Source organism: Ovis canadensis, chromosome 19, assembly GCF_042477335.2.
Source record: "Ovis canadensis isolate MfBH-ARS-UI-01 breed Bighorn chromosome 19, ARS-UI_OviCan_v2, whole genome shotgun sequence".
Classification (NCBI taxonomy): domain Eukaryota; kingdom Metazoa; phylum Chordata; class Mammalia; order Artiodactyla; family Bovidae; genus Ovis; species Ovis canadensis.
Window position 1 is genome coordinate 54,953,395 of NC_091263.1, and position 13,563 is coordinate 54,966,957.

The 13,563-nt window shown below is 39.6% G+C and overlaps 1 protein-coding gene across 15 annotated transcripts in view; it reads left to right on the forward strand.

The window, feature by feature from the left end:
* The window catches only part of FHIT (fragile histidine triad diadenosine triphosphatase), a 1,561,686-nt gene that overhangs the window by 126,501 nt on the left and 1,421,622 nt on the right, over positions 1 to 13,563 (forward strand). Inside the window, exon 1 of one of the 15 annotated variants that reach the window (XM_069560465.1) lies at positions 5,426 to 5,746. The exons of 13 other annotated variants lie outside the window; for them this stretch is intronic. The gene's annotated coding sequence lies outside the window, so the exon portion shown is untranslated. Of the gene's footprint in view, positions 1 to 5,425; positions 5,747 to 13,563 lie in introns of those variants that run through there. One more of the 15 variants, XM_069560469.1, reaches the window with a different exon arrangement.

Consider the following 13,563-nt stretch of genomic DNA (forward strand, 5'->3'; position numbering starts at 1 on the left):
TCATGCCTGTGTTCATTCGTTTTTCAGCTTTGAGTTCTACTTTTCTTTTGTACCTAGTCAGCTCCTGCTAATCTTGTTGTGTGTGGGCTTAGTGGCTTGGTTGTGTCTGACACTTTGAACCATTTGTACTGTAGCCCTCCAGGCTCTTCGTCCATGGGATTTTTCAGGCAAGAATACTGGAGTGGGTTGCCGTTTCCTCCTCCAGGGGATCTTCCAGCCAAGGGGTGGAACCTGCGTCTCCTGCTTGACAGGTGGATTCTTTACCACTGAGCTGTCAGATGTAGACATAAATGTCACACCCCCTATGAAACTTTTCCTGGCCCCCAATCTTCATCCCCTTATTTGTATTTATACATTTCTCTCCTTAGAGTTCCCATCCTTCTGCTTTATATTAGCTTAGTTTTCTAGAACATTTATTCCTCTGGGGTCAAAATTGTGCTGTGCTCATCTCTCCCTTTCCAGAGCTTGAAATATAACAGGTGTTTAGTAAATATTAGTAATTGAATTGTCCATGTGTGAATAGCGTAAGGGAAGCAAAGACACTGGGGATGGGAGGAGGGCTGGGAAAAAAAAAAAAAAAAGCCTGCCCTTTTGTAATGAAATGAACTGGTGATCCAAAGCAGGGCTTGACCAAGACGCATGTCAGTGGTCTAGGCATACTAATCATTCGGTATCCCTTCAGCAATCAAGTGATGTAATGGATTTGAGCAGTACTGCTTTTGGAGGATGGTGACAGATTGTAGCACCTGGCCTCCACACCTAGCTCAATGAAAGCCCTCTAAGTGTCGACTCCTTCTTACATAAAGGAATTTTACTGACTTATGTTCCCAAGTTTGCACCCCTACTCCCCACCTCATTGTCTCATAAATTTTTTTTTTTTCCTTTCAACCTAATTCCCTTCTTGAAGAAGTTTCTGTATTTTTTTTTCACTGTGTTCCTTTTCTGGGGAATACTTTAGTACCTGTTCTAGGTTGTACCCTGTGCAGTCCTCCTGTTCATGCTGCTCTGATACCAATGAAGGAAGACTGAGTTGTGCAAAGCTCTTTATCAATATCACACCAATAACCTATAAAGAATCCTTTCTCAGGCCTGTCTTATATCTGTTTTTCAAAGAAATCTGTTTATTTCAGAGCTGTCAGGATGTTGCTGGGGGCTCCTGGCAGAGGGGACTTCTTATTCACTCCGTGTTTCACCAGATGACGAGAAGAAAGGCCAAGATTGGGCTGCTCCTCTCCAAGCTCGTGGAGATGCTTGGTGCCTGGGCAGCCTCAGAGGTCCAGCACCCAGCCATACCATCCTGAGCAAGGCTGGGAGTGTTCAGTGACGTCACTGTTTCCTAACAGTGTCTTTTAGTGCCGACAGTTTGCTTACGACCTTCACTTGAGTGTGCCCAGGAAGGGAAATGTGTAAGTGACGACCCAAGATGGATGTGACCAGCATGCTTTTCTGCCTGTGTGACTTTGTCCCTGAGATTGTGCAACTTACCAATGCTGATGTCCACTAAAAGTGAAGCAATTAGTAGCTGCTAAAGGACAGGAGTCCTGAGTACTCATTCTGCACCAGGCACTGTGTAGATGCTGGGGGGAGGCAGGGGATATGATGTGTCCTTGTCCTTGAGGAGGTCTTGTTTTTATTTATTGAATTATTTAAGTCCTTCCCACTTCTAAGGGTCAGTGGAAGTGGCAATTAGGGACCGGTCATTTGGAAAATCCAGATTTATGTCCTGAGTCTTCCAGTCTTTCATTGGAACTGAGGCTAAGTACCTGAACCTTGTTTTGTGTGTTTTATGAAATACTTCATGCAGTCTTTTTATAAAATAACTTCAAATATATGATTCATTTGGGCCTTATAGAAGGCTAGCATCATTACTTTTGTTTTAATGATGAGAATTGTGATAGCCAGAGGCTTAAGTGTCTCATTCTAGATCTCTCAGCTCATCAGAGACTAAATTTCTATGACCTTTGGCCTCCTGATTCTTTTATTTGACTGTTACTGCCTATATTGAGGCAGTAATAAAAATTTGTGTTTTTATACAGCCACAGCTTTTATATATTTCAAACTCACTTTTTTCCTATGCACTCCTGTCTAGCTTTTATGGACTAAGCGGTAAGTGTGTGTGGAGTACTCCTGTGCTTGTGTGCCTCTTTTTAGCTTAAGTTTTCTTTATTTTGCCCATTTTTTTTTTTAAAGGGGCAAGAGGAACTTAACATTTATCCTTTTCCAATCATCTGTTTTTATATTTTCTGCAATTCCTGTGCACAGTGGTAATGGAAAGTGACTGATAAGCAAATGATTTTCTTTCATGTTTGCCTTGCTTGGGGGTACACAGTGAATTCAGAATTGCTGAATCTGTAGGGAAATAGTAGGAAAGCGGGTCTGACAATGTTATGCTAAAGCTCTTAGATCTTAGTTTAGGAAGTCTAGCATAGAGCAGCAGGACTCAAAAGGAACATGACACTTGGAGTTATAGGAAGTGGCAGAAACAAGATCTTTTTTTACAAAGGAAGAATCTTTCCTTGGCCATACTTTGCTAGAAGAAATTTCTTCCTTGTCTGACTTCCTGTAGCATTTCTTTGTGCCTTTCTTACGGCTTGCATTGCTTCTTATACTGTATTTTTATTTTTCTAGTTACCATCTCTCTTACTAAATTGTGTGTTTTCTTTTTTTTAGGACTGGAGTGTTGTTTAATGTGCTTTTGCAATCTCATGACACCTCTCCATAGAGCTGGAAAGTAGTAATTAACAAATATACATGTTTCTGGTATTTCTAGAGACTTACACTTTCTCCTTTATGCAATACTGTTTCATTTGAATATTTTACAGTAAGAAGGTATTACCATGCAATCAGAAAGAATAAAAGTAAAGATATAAACTTTTTCTGAATGATTAAATGGATAAGTGAATGATTAAGAATTCAAAGCTGCTAAGGAAATTCGGAAGCAAGGTATCATTTACCGAACATCTAAAGCACTGGTTTTCCAAGAAGTATAACATTTTTCATACTTATTACCCTGATTACTTTTGCAGCATTTTGATGAAATGGAAGCGCATATAGTAGCTCAGATATCCAAGGTTCAATTCTTTCCCCTCCTATGCAGGTTCTCTAAGCTTCAGAGATTTTGCTCTTGCCTTTTTATTTATTTATTTTTTGGTCCAGGTGTTCACAAATGATTTTAAGGCAGCAGAAAGATTATTAATCAAATTGACCCCTATGTTGTGAAAAAGTGAATTTAGCATTTTTTGTGGGCTCCATCTTCAGAGTGTAGCCAGTTCATTGGGGGAATCTGGCTTATTGATTCCCAAGCTCAAACACACTCTGAGGTTCTCATTCATTTGAAGTCTTTCATTTCCATGCATTTAATCCCATCACCAAACAGTTGCACACTCTTATTATTTCAGGTTGTGTGAAACCAGAACACAAACCAAGCTGGAAAAGACTATGCCTGTGTTTAGATGCTGCAAGTCACCTGATTTCCTCGTTATTGACAAACAAAATGATTTTATTATTGGCAGCCTCTAATGCAAGGATCACATGGTTTGAATGTTTGTCTCTATGTCTGCATCTGAGATCGGGACTGCTGTGTTATAGATAAAGACACAGAACACTTCTAGAAATTACAAAGGCAGCAGGTACTATCCAAGATCAATACTTTGATTGTACAGTGTCATCATCTTTTTAGATTCAAGGATGTTGTTTATTCACAGTTATTGAAGACAGTGAGGCTCTAAGAGAATTGCAGATCAGCTTGTGGGAGGTGACATATACAATCCAGCAGGGCCTCACTTGACCTCCTTACATTTGCACCATTGAATTTATGTAGGTCACAGTTAGGAGCTAGACATTTTTCCTATGTGAGAATAGATTTCAGGTAGGAATCTTGTACAGAGCCCATACTTATGTATGCCAGGAAACCTTTTGAATGACTTTCGAGTTAAGCGTTGGAGAGGAGGAAAAACAGGTAGTAGATAGCCTTGAATCTTCCAGAATAAACATTGACAATTAAAAAAAAAATATATATATATATATATAAAACCTTTTTTTTTCCATAAGGTAAGTTTCCCTTTTTGACAGCCTGCAGAGTTTATTACTGTTTTCAATCTTAAAATGTCAGTTAAAATCCCAGTAGTGCAGGGCTTGAAATCAACAAACTAAAGGAGTCGCCAATAATGACTGCTGCTGGTTTGGGATCATCAGTTCTTTGGCTCATAAAGAGAACACCCAGCTAGGACAGGCCCACTTACTGCACTGTGAATGGGACAGCCTCTTGAGGCACACATAGCTTACAGAATAATGGGAGGCATATTTGAGCTCTAGAGAAGCCATCATCTATAAGTAATTGCAGTTTAGAGTAAGAAAAAATTAGGGGAGTATGCTTACCTTTATTGAATCCCAACTCTCTGCTTTGAATTGTGTTAAATTACATAAGTTAACCCTCCTGGTGAATTTAAGAGATATTTACTTTTATCTTTCATTGTGATTGAGGAAATAGAGGATTGAAGATGTTGTAATGAGCCTAGCAAGTAACCATGACCGTTTCAGTTCAAAATTGTAGATTTTTTCATTTATTCTCTGGCGTCACACTGTCCTCTGTGAATCTTAAGTTTAACAAATAGGTCTTAGACAGTTTCTATTTTTCAGTGGGGTTTATTCCCTTTTCTTTTCTAATGATTGTTTTTTTCTGTGCATTATTTCTTTGCATTAAAAGTTTTTGTTTACTGATTTTTCTTACCAGATTTAAAAAATTAATGATGTGAGTCTTTGTGAATCCTTTATTTCTAGTATAGCTAGCATCTTGTCCATAGAAAGTATTCACTAAATACTTGAATAAGTGAATTCAAAATACAGGGGACTCCCCAGCAGTTCAGTGGCTGGCACTCCAAGCTTCCACTGCAGGTGCATGTGTTCAATCCCTGGTCAGGGAACTAGGATCTCCCATGCTATGTAGTGTGGGCAACAACAACAACAACAACAACAACAAAATACAGTGCCTGGTCACACAACTTTGATGTGTCATTTCTTATACATATTTTTAATATTTCTTATTACCAAAGCATTTTTTAAAACCAACCAACTGTGCCTTCTATGTGTAGACCTAAGTTGAAAATATAAAAAGATTTTAAAAAATTTATTTTATTTGTTTTATTGACATATAGTGGATTTACAATGTCATGTTAGTTTCAAGTGTATAGCACAGTGATTCAGTTATACGTATGTATCTCTTTTTAGTATATAATTTTTGAAAATATTTCTAATTGGTGGATAATTCTTTACAATGTTGTATTGGTTTCTGTTATGGAACAATGTGAATCAGCCATAAGTATACACATGTCCCTTCCCTTTTGAACCTCCCTCCCACCCCCCACCCCATCCCACCTCTTTAGGTTGTTACAGAACACCAGGTTAGGCTTCCTGTGTTACGTAACAACTTCCTGCTGCTGCTGCTGCTGCTGCTAAGTCGCTTCAGTCGTGTCCGACTCTGTGCGACCCCATAGACGGCAGCCAACTAGGCTTCCCCGTCCCTGAGATTCTCCAGGCAAGAACACTGGAGTAGGTTGCCATTTCCTTCTCCAATGTATGAAAGGGAAAAGGGAAAGTGAAGTCGCTCCGTCTTATCCGACTCTTCGTGACCTCATGGACTGCAGCTCACCAGGCTCCTCTGCCCATGGGATTTTCCAGGCAAGAATACTGGAGTGGGGTGCCATTGCCTTCTCCAACAACTTCCTACTAGCTATCTATTTCACATAAGGTAATGCATATGTTTCAGTGCTACTTTCTCAATTCAACCCAACCTCTTCTTCTTCCTCTCTGTTCAAAAGTCTGTTCTTGTGTCTGTGTCTGAAGAGGTGTTCTTGCTGCTGCTGCTGCTAAGTCGCTTCAGTCGTGTCTGACTCTGTGCGACCCCATAGACAGCAGCCCACCAGGGCACCTCCCGCCCTGCATCCCTGGGATTCTCCAGGCAAGACCACTGGAGTGGGTTGCCATTTCCGTCTCCAATGCATGAAAGTGAAAAGTGAAAGTGAAGTCTCTCAGTCATGTCTGACTCTTCGCAGCCTACCAGGCCCCTTCATCTGTGGGATTTTCCAGGCAAGAGTACTAGAGTCGGGTGCTATTGCCTTCTCCGAGGTGTTCTTGAGAAAACTTCATATTTCATTGTGGGAGACATAACTGTCCAGGGGCTCCATTTTCTACTCAGATTGTTAGGTTAAATAGTCCTTTGCCTATTGTGATTATTGTAAATATACCTTCCTGGCATGTTATTTGCCTATTAACCTTATATTTTCTTTGCAATTTAAAAGTTTGAGATGCCTATCTCATTTATACAGATCTTTTATATAACATATTCCTTCTGGGAATTTAACTATGTCCTGACTCACAGTTAGGTGGCTGAACAAAATATACATGGCCTTGGCAGTGTCTAGTCTTCTGTCCACCATGCAACTACTCCTTACCACTCTACCACTGCTTTGGGGCCAAGCTCCCAGCACCTCTCACTTGGATTAACTCCTATCTGGTCTTTCTGCTTCTTACTTTCCTTTTTTCCGCTGAGTCTCAACACAGAAGTCAGGTGATTGTTAGGTTAAATAGTCCTTTGCCTATTGTGATTATTGCAAATATACCTTCCTGGCATGTTATTTGCCTATTAACCTTATATTTTCTTTGCTATTTAAAAGTTTGAGATGCCTGTCTCACTTATAAAGTTGGATAAAGTCTTCTCTTCCAGAGAAGAAACGATAGTCGTAGCAGTTGCCTACGCTGTTGTTCCCCATCACCTGCCCCTACCCTGGGAGTTCTCTTGCCTCATCTCTTCCTACTTACCCCCTGATCACTCATCCAGGCTCTTTGCTGTTCTTCCAACCTTTCAAGGATGCTTTGCCTGCGTGCCTTCAGCCCTATGCCATATTCCCAGGTACTTGTAGTATAGAACTTGCTTCTTTACCTTCTTGAGATTTTTTAAAATATATTTTTATTGAAGTAGCTATGCAATATTATATATATTACAGATATATAATAGTATGATTCTCATTTCTTCTAGTTATTTTTCATTTATAATTATTATAAAATATTGGTTATATTCCCTGTGTTGTACAGTATATCCCACGGTTTATTTTATACCTCATAGTTTGTACCTCTTATTCCCTCCTCCTGTATTGTCCCCCTCCCCAGTGGTAACCATTAGAGTATTCTATATATGTGTGTCTGCTTTTTTGTTATATTCACTAGTTGGTTGTATTTTTAGATTCCACATATAAATGATGTCATGCAGCATTTGCCTTTCTCTGTCTGATTTATCTCACTCAGCACGATGCCCTCCAAGTCCATTCATGTTGCTGCAAATGGCTAAATTTCGTTCTGTTTTGTGGCTGAGCAGTATTGTTATTCATGTGTGCGTGCAGACACACACACACACACACACATCAGGTCGCATATTCTTCATCCATTCATCTGTTGATGAACATGTGGGTGATCTTTACTTATATGACTCCTCCAGCGCTTACTCTGACCACTTCATTCAAGTTTCAGCCTCCCTCACTCCCTGCCTCAGGACTGCCCCATCCCCCTTCTCAATTCCGTCTTCTACATTACTCATCACCACCTAAAATGCAGTATTTTTTCGTAGTTTACTTTGTTTTACTGCCTATCTCCCCCAACTAGAAAAAAGACCCAGCAGGCATAAAGACAACTTCTTTGTTTTTTAGTCATTGATTTCTGTCTTATTCACTGTTGGCCTTCGTATCTAGGATTGTGTCTGACCAAAGTAGATGCCTGATAAATATTTGACTGAAGAATACATGAAAATGTAACTGTGAGACTCTCATGTGTCATGGATGCTGCATTCCACTCTCTGACCATTGCAAACTTTAATAGTTTATTTGTTTATAAAGTCCTTATTGAGCACTTACTGTATGCTAAGCCGCAAGGTTATGCTGTGAAGACACAGTGGTCCTCTTGGAGCTTACTGTTTTGTTGGAGAGACTGACATTAAACATAAATAAGCGTTTAATTATGCAGTGCTACACTATGAAAGGGAAGCTCAGAGAATATTCTGGGGTTGGGAGCTTGGTAGGTTTCCTGAGGAACATCTGTCTAGCCCTGATTTGTGAGCTTAGCTGTGAGCAGAGGGTGGAGGTTGGGCTGCCAAGCTGCTATTTTCATGGGCCCACAGAGACTTCTATACAAATTTCTTAAGTCACTGGTTTTCAAGCTTGAGTGGCATCAGAATCATCTGGTAGGCTTCTTAAAACACAGATATGGACCTCCTCTCTAGAATTTCTGGTTCAGTAGGTCTGGGGTAGGGCCTGAACATTTGCTTTTCTGACAAGTTCTCCAGTGATGCTACTGCTAATGTTCTAGGGGTCATCTTTTGAGAACAACTGGGTTACGAGATGAGTCTGGCATGTCTATCCAAAATGGGGAGGCTTATTCCGAGGCAAGGTCCAGGAAGATTTCTGATCTCGGAGAATGGGCATCTGCAAGAACTTCGCAGACAATTAGTAGTTGCTGAAAATCACAGGGTAGGCATGGAAGGAACTGGAGATAATGACTTATTATTTTTTTCTGGACACATTCACAGACTTGAAATCTTGATCTAATCACTACTCTTGTTTTCCTCTTGAGAAGCAAAATACATTTGGCCTGAAATGTTAAAATTTTTGCTCCTTTTGAGTCAAACATAATTAAGTTTGAATTTTAGCTCTGCCACTTACACATTGTGGAACGGCAGCAAATGGATGGATGGGGTGAACAGGAAGTGGGTGGGGGAGCAGTAGTCTGGCCTCTGAGCCTATCCTGTAGAAATAGCATCTTTCTAACAAGTTTTAAAGGTGAAATTTTGGTTGCTAACACCATGTCTGGAAATTAGAAGTTGCAGCATGAAAGCAAGTGACTGATGCCTTCAACCAACATGGACTTCACCCCTGCCTTTTCCCACTGAGGATAAGACTTGGATAAGCTCTAGACTTTGGTCATTTACTTAAAATTGTGAGCAGTAACTCTCTCTAGTTACTTAATCTGTGAAATGAGATTAGTAATACTTGTTTTGTAGTAGTGTGGATACGGGAGAAGATTATGTATGTTGAGGCTTACTGTGTTGCTTGCATGTGTGCTGCATCGCTTCAGTCGTGTCTGACTCTTTGTGATCCTATGGACTGTAGCTGCCAGACTCCTCTGTCCATGGCAGGAATACCAGAGTGGGTTGCCACTTCCTTTTCCATGGAATCTTTCTAACCCCACCCAGAGATTGAACCCTCATCTCTTATGTCTCATGCAATGAGAGCCAAGTTCTTTATCAGTGTTCTTTAACACTGTCCCCTGGGAAGTGTTGCTTGATATTCCGTAAATATTAAATATTGCTGTTATTATCTTTAAAATGCCTTTCAAAGATAACACCTCCTCCCGTTCCTCCCCACTCTTCTCCACCCCACCACCTAAGTGCAAGCTGCTCTGCCATTCTTACTTTGTACAACTCTGGTCTAAAGCTAAATAGTTTTGAAGAGTTAAACCTGATTTTTTCTTTGTTCACCTCTTAAATAAAAGGTAGGTGTTTGCCAGAAGGAGTTTTTATAAAACTTTGGAAAATAGTACCTGTTTGAAGTCACTATTAGAGTAAAGTGGTTTGCTTTTTATTATTTTTGAGGCATTTGCTTTTGGGTTCCTCCTACATACTTGGAAATTTACAGGTAATCTATTAGGTTATTCAGGAACTTTTTATGGATGATGATTGTGTATTTATAAGAGAAGTCAAATTAAAAACAATTTTTTTCTTGATCTTTCATTTTACTTCATTTTTGACTAAAATAATTTTGGAGATCTATTGTTTTCAAGCATTTGTATGCCTAACATGGGGTAGTTTCAGCTTCCTTTTCTTATGGCAAAAATATTTTGATTGAATAGGTTAAAATATCAACTTATTCATATATTCAATTAATTTTTTGCTTTTTGTTCAGTAAAAATATGCCAGTTGAAATAATACTTCTTAAATTCATGTGATTTCTTATTCTAGTGTATAAACCAGTCTTCTATGAATCATGCTTTTTTTTTTTTTTGTCCTCCCATTTTTGATGCTTCTAAGGGAAAAAAACCTTTCTTTGGGACTACATTAACCTCACACTGTATTTATATTAAACAATACTCTTTGGAGAAAAAGAGGCTTGGTATACTTAGTGAATTATGTACCCTCCTAGAGGCACTGCAGACTGTTAATGCTCAGTGGAACCCAGCAGTTGTAACTGATGGAACATCAGCATGTAGGCTATAAAATAAAAAAGAAGTAATTGGGGACATGTTGGGAGCTGGCAAATGGAAAACACTAGCAGATGCAGAGCTGAAAAGAGAAAAGAAAGTTTTAAAAAATCACATTTACTAGAAGAGGAAGTGCACAGATGGATGATAGAAGTTAACATTTCATTCAGATAGAAAATGGATTAGAAATTATCTTTCCATTTCCAGTACTTAAATAATACTTGAACTCTGATAATTTGCCATATAAAAGCTGCTTTGACATCAACCACGTATACCTGAAAAGGATCTTTGTCAGTGAGGTTTTCATCCCTTAAAGCACAGTTTAGGCATTGTTGAAATCTGCTTGTACCTATTTGTCAGAGCTGACTGTATGCATCTCTTTTCACCTTCCTGTGGTGATATCAGACATGGTGAATGTGTTTACACCGTGGAAATTGGCAAACACTACAGTATGAGCATCTCCCTGTCCCTCAGCAGTTGGTAAATATTTACCACAATGTTATCATATATGTGCATTAACTGCCCTCTGTTAACTGAAGGATGGTGGGGTTTGAAGAGAGATGGAACATTCACAGAAAGCCTCTCTGCCCTGGCTGTGCGTGCATGCTAAGTCATTTCCGTTGTCTGTGATCACACGGACCATAGCCCACCAGGCTCCTCTGTCCATGGGATTCTTTAGACAAGAAGACTGGAGTGGGTTGCCATGCCCTCCTCCAGGCTCTGCCCTGGTTAGCTTGATGGACAGTCCTAGACACAGGGAATTTTGACCTTTTACTGCTGAACTCAGACACATAGGCCAGTGTTATGCCAGTGGGTTTCAAATATACAGTTCTGATCTCAAAACACATTTTGTTCCAGCAGTCACCCAAACCCAGACTTGATATGTCTGTGTACTATGTTGTTTGCTGTGTAGAAGAGAGTATGATTTATCTCTCTTCAGTGGTATGATTCTAATTTTTCACCCCCTGCCTTCCTAACTTTTCTGTTCTGTCCACGTAGTTATCCATGCTCTGAATTGTGAACCTGTCAGGAATGGGCTGGGGGCTCAAGGAACTAGATCCTAGTGGTACTACATTATTCACTTTTTTTTTTCCTTTTACTTGGCTGAAGAGTATCCATCTTCTACCATTAAGGGAACAAGCATAATGTGAGGGTGGGGCAGGAAAAAGAAGCAGGCACTTCCTGTTTTTTCCAATGTATTTTGGTTATCCTCTTAACAAATCATATTAACATCTTACTAGTTTAAAAAATGTTGAAAAAATGTCACTTTTGAGGAATGAATCTTGAAAACCAATTAGCAGTTGGTATTTCCAGAAACATCTCTGGAAATGAGAAAGGTCTCCTGACATTTTAGGTAGAATTGGCTTGCTGGGAAAGCCAAGGGAGTATGTATTCCCTTTCCTGTGATTCCTGATTTGTTGTGAATTAAGAATTCTCTGTAACCTTTTAAGATCAAGACTCCAAGTTCAAATATGCTAACGTTTACTCCTTTGGAGGACTTAATCTATATATTGCCTTTCTATAGCGACCATCTAAGATAAACAGACTTCTGGAAGCCACATACCCAAGATGTGTCTAAATATAATAATGTTTATTGACTGTCTCCTATATAAGAGATACCATTACTAAGGGTTTTACAGAATAACCTGTAATAATCTTATTTAATCCATGTAACAGCCCATTGAACTTGATATTATTATCAACCCTATTTCTACATGGTGAACTGATGTGACATGCTCTGTGATAAAGCCATCTTTCTCATCCTGGTAACAGAGCAGAGAATCGAACCCAGGTTATTTGAGTTCAGAGATTACGCTCTTGGCTATTATACCTAACTAGCTCTTGTAGCTAAGGAGCCATGTAAGAAATCGACCTTGTTTTGCTGCTTCTCACTGGGAAGTTTTGTGTAATTTTCACAGGCATCTGTGTTTGTGGCAGAACTCTGAGGATGTTTGTACCAGAAAACTGTTTGTGTTCTCACAGCCCAGTGCAGTGAGAAGCTGGAGAAGGAGGTGCTGAAGTTTGAAGAGGGAAAGAGTGGAGGCTGAGGCACATTCAATAGGCTGGAGATTTTGAAAAACAAATGGAGAGACTTGTTAAATAGAAGATTATTTTATTGTTTCCATTGATTTTCATTTGTCTAACACATAGAACCCATGTGTGTCTTTCTTTAGCTATATACAGAAGTAGAATAACCAGTCAAAAATTAAGTTGAGTAGAAATTCAAGTCCAAGGCTCTTTGAATTCAAAGTCTATATTTGTAATCATTGTGCTTCAAGTTTAAAAAAAAGAGCAAAGTATTAAGCCTCATCAGAAAATCTTTGTGGCATTGTAGGCACAAATAAAGAAAGTATTTTGGAAAATGGGGTGCTGTTCTTGGTAAGAACAGCAACAATTATAATGAACAGTATTTATTGACATTTCACTCTGTACCCAGTCATTGCCCTTCCTAGAATTCCCTGGATTGTGGGTAGTATTTTTAAGAAGCTGGACTCTCATGAATGACCTGGCTCATCATCCATGGACACTGCTGAAGTGAGGAAAGCCGAGAGAGAAGTTTGTAGGTTGAATCATTGTAGTGGGGATAGGTGAATTAGAGCCAACAACTGACTAAATATAAAAGCATGTATAGTTCGGGGTTGGTGGCTTCAGTGACCTCTAAGAGCTATCTCACTTTTCCCTGTCAAACTGAAATGAAAATGCCCAAAATTGGATTTTTTAAAAAAAATTTCAGTGTTCACTGTCTATTGGGCTGGTTCTCACATAGTGAAATTTGAATGTCTTGGTACCACTGATGGGTCCAATGGCACTAGGATTATATTTACCATAAAGCTTAGCTGGTGGCTCAGTGGTAGAGAACCTGCCTGCTAATGCAGGAGATGCAAGAGACGTGGGTTCAATCCCTGGGTTGGGAAGATCCCCTGGAGAAGTAAATGGCAACTGACTCTAGTATTCTTGCCTAGGAAATCCCATGGGCATAGGAACCTGCTAGGCTACAGTTCTTGGGGTTGCAAAGAGTCAGACATGACTTAGCAACCAAACAGCAACAAGAGAGCTGGAGCTAGAGGCCACATCTACGATCCTATATATGTGGAAGAGGATATGTGTACTGTAAAAAGTGATATATTTAAGATGTAGACAGAAGCCACTTGGTATGCCAGAAACTTGTCTCTCTTGGCCTTGATTCTGGAAGGAGGGTGACATATAGATGATCTGTGTTTAAATTCTGGTCCCTAGAGTCAGTGTCATCTTTCCTTCCTTAGATGCAGCTTCAGGAAGATCCTCTGGTAAACATGACCCTTCTTACTGTGCTCACGTGTGAAA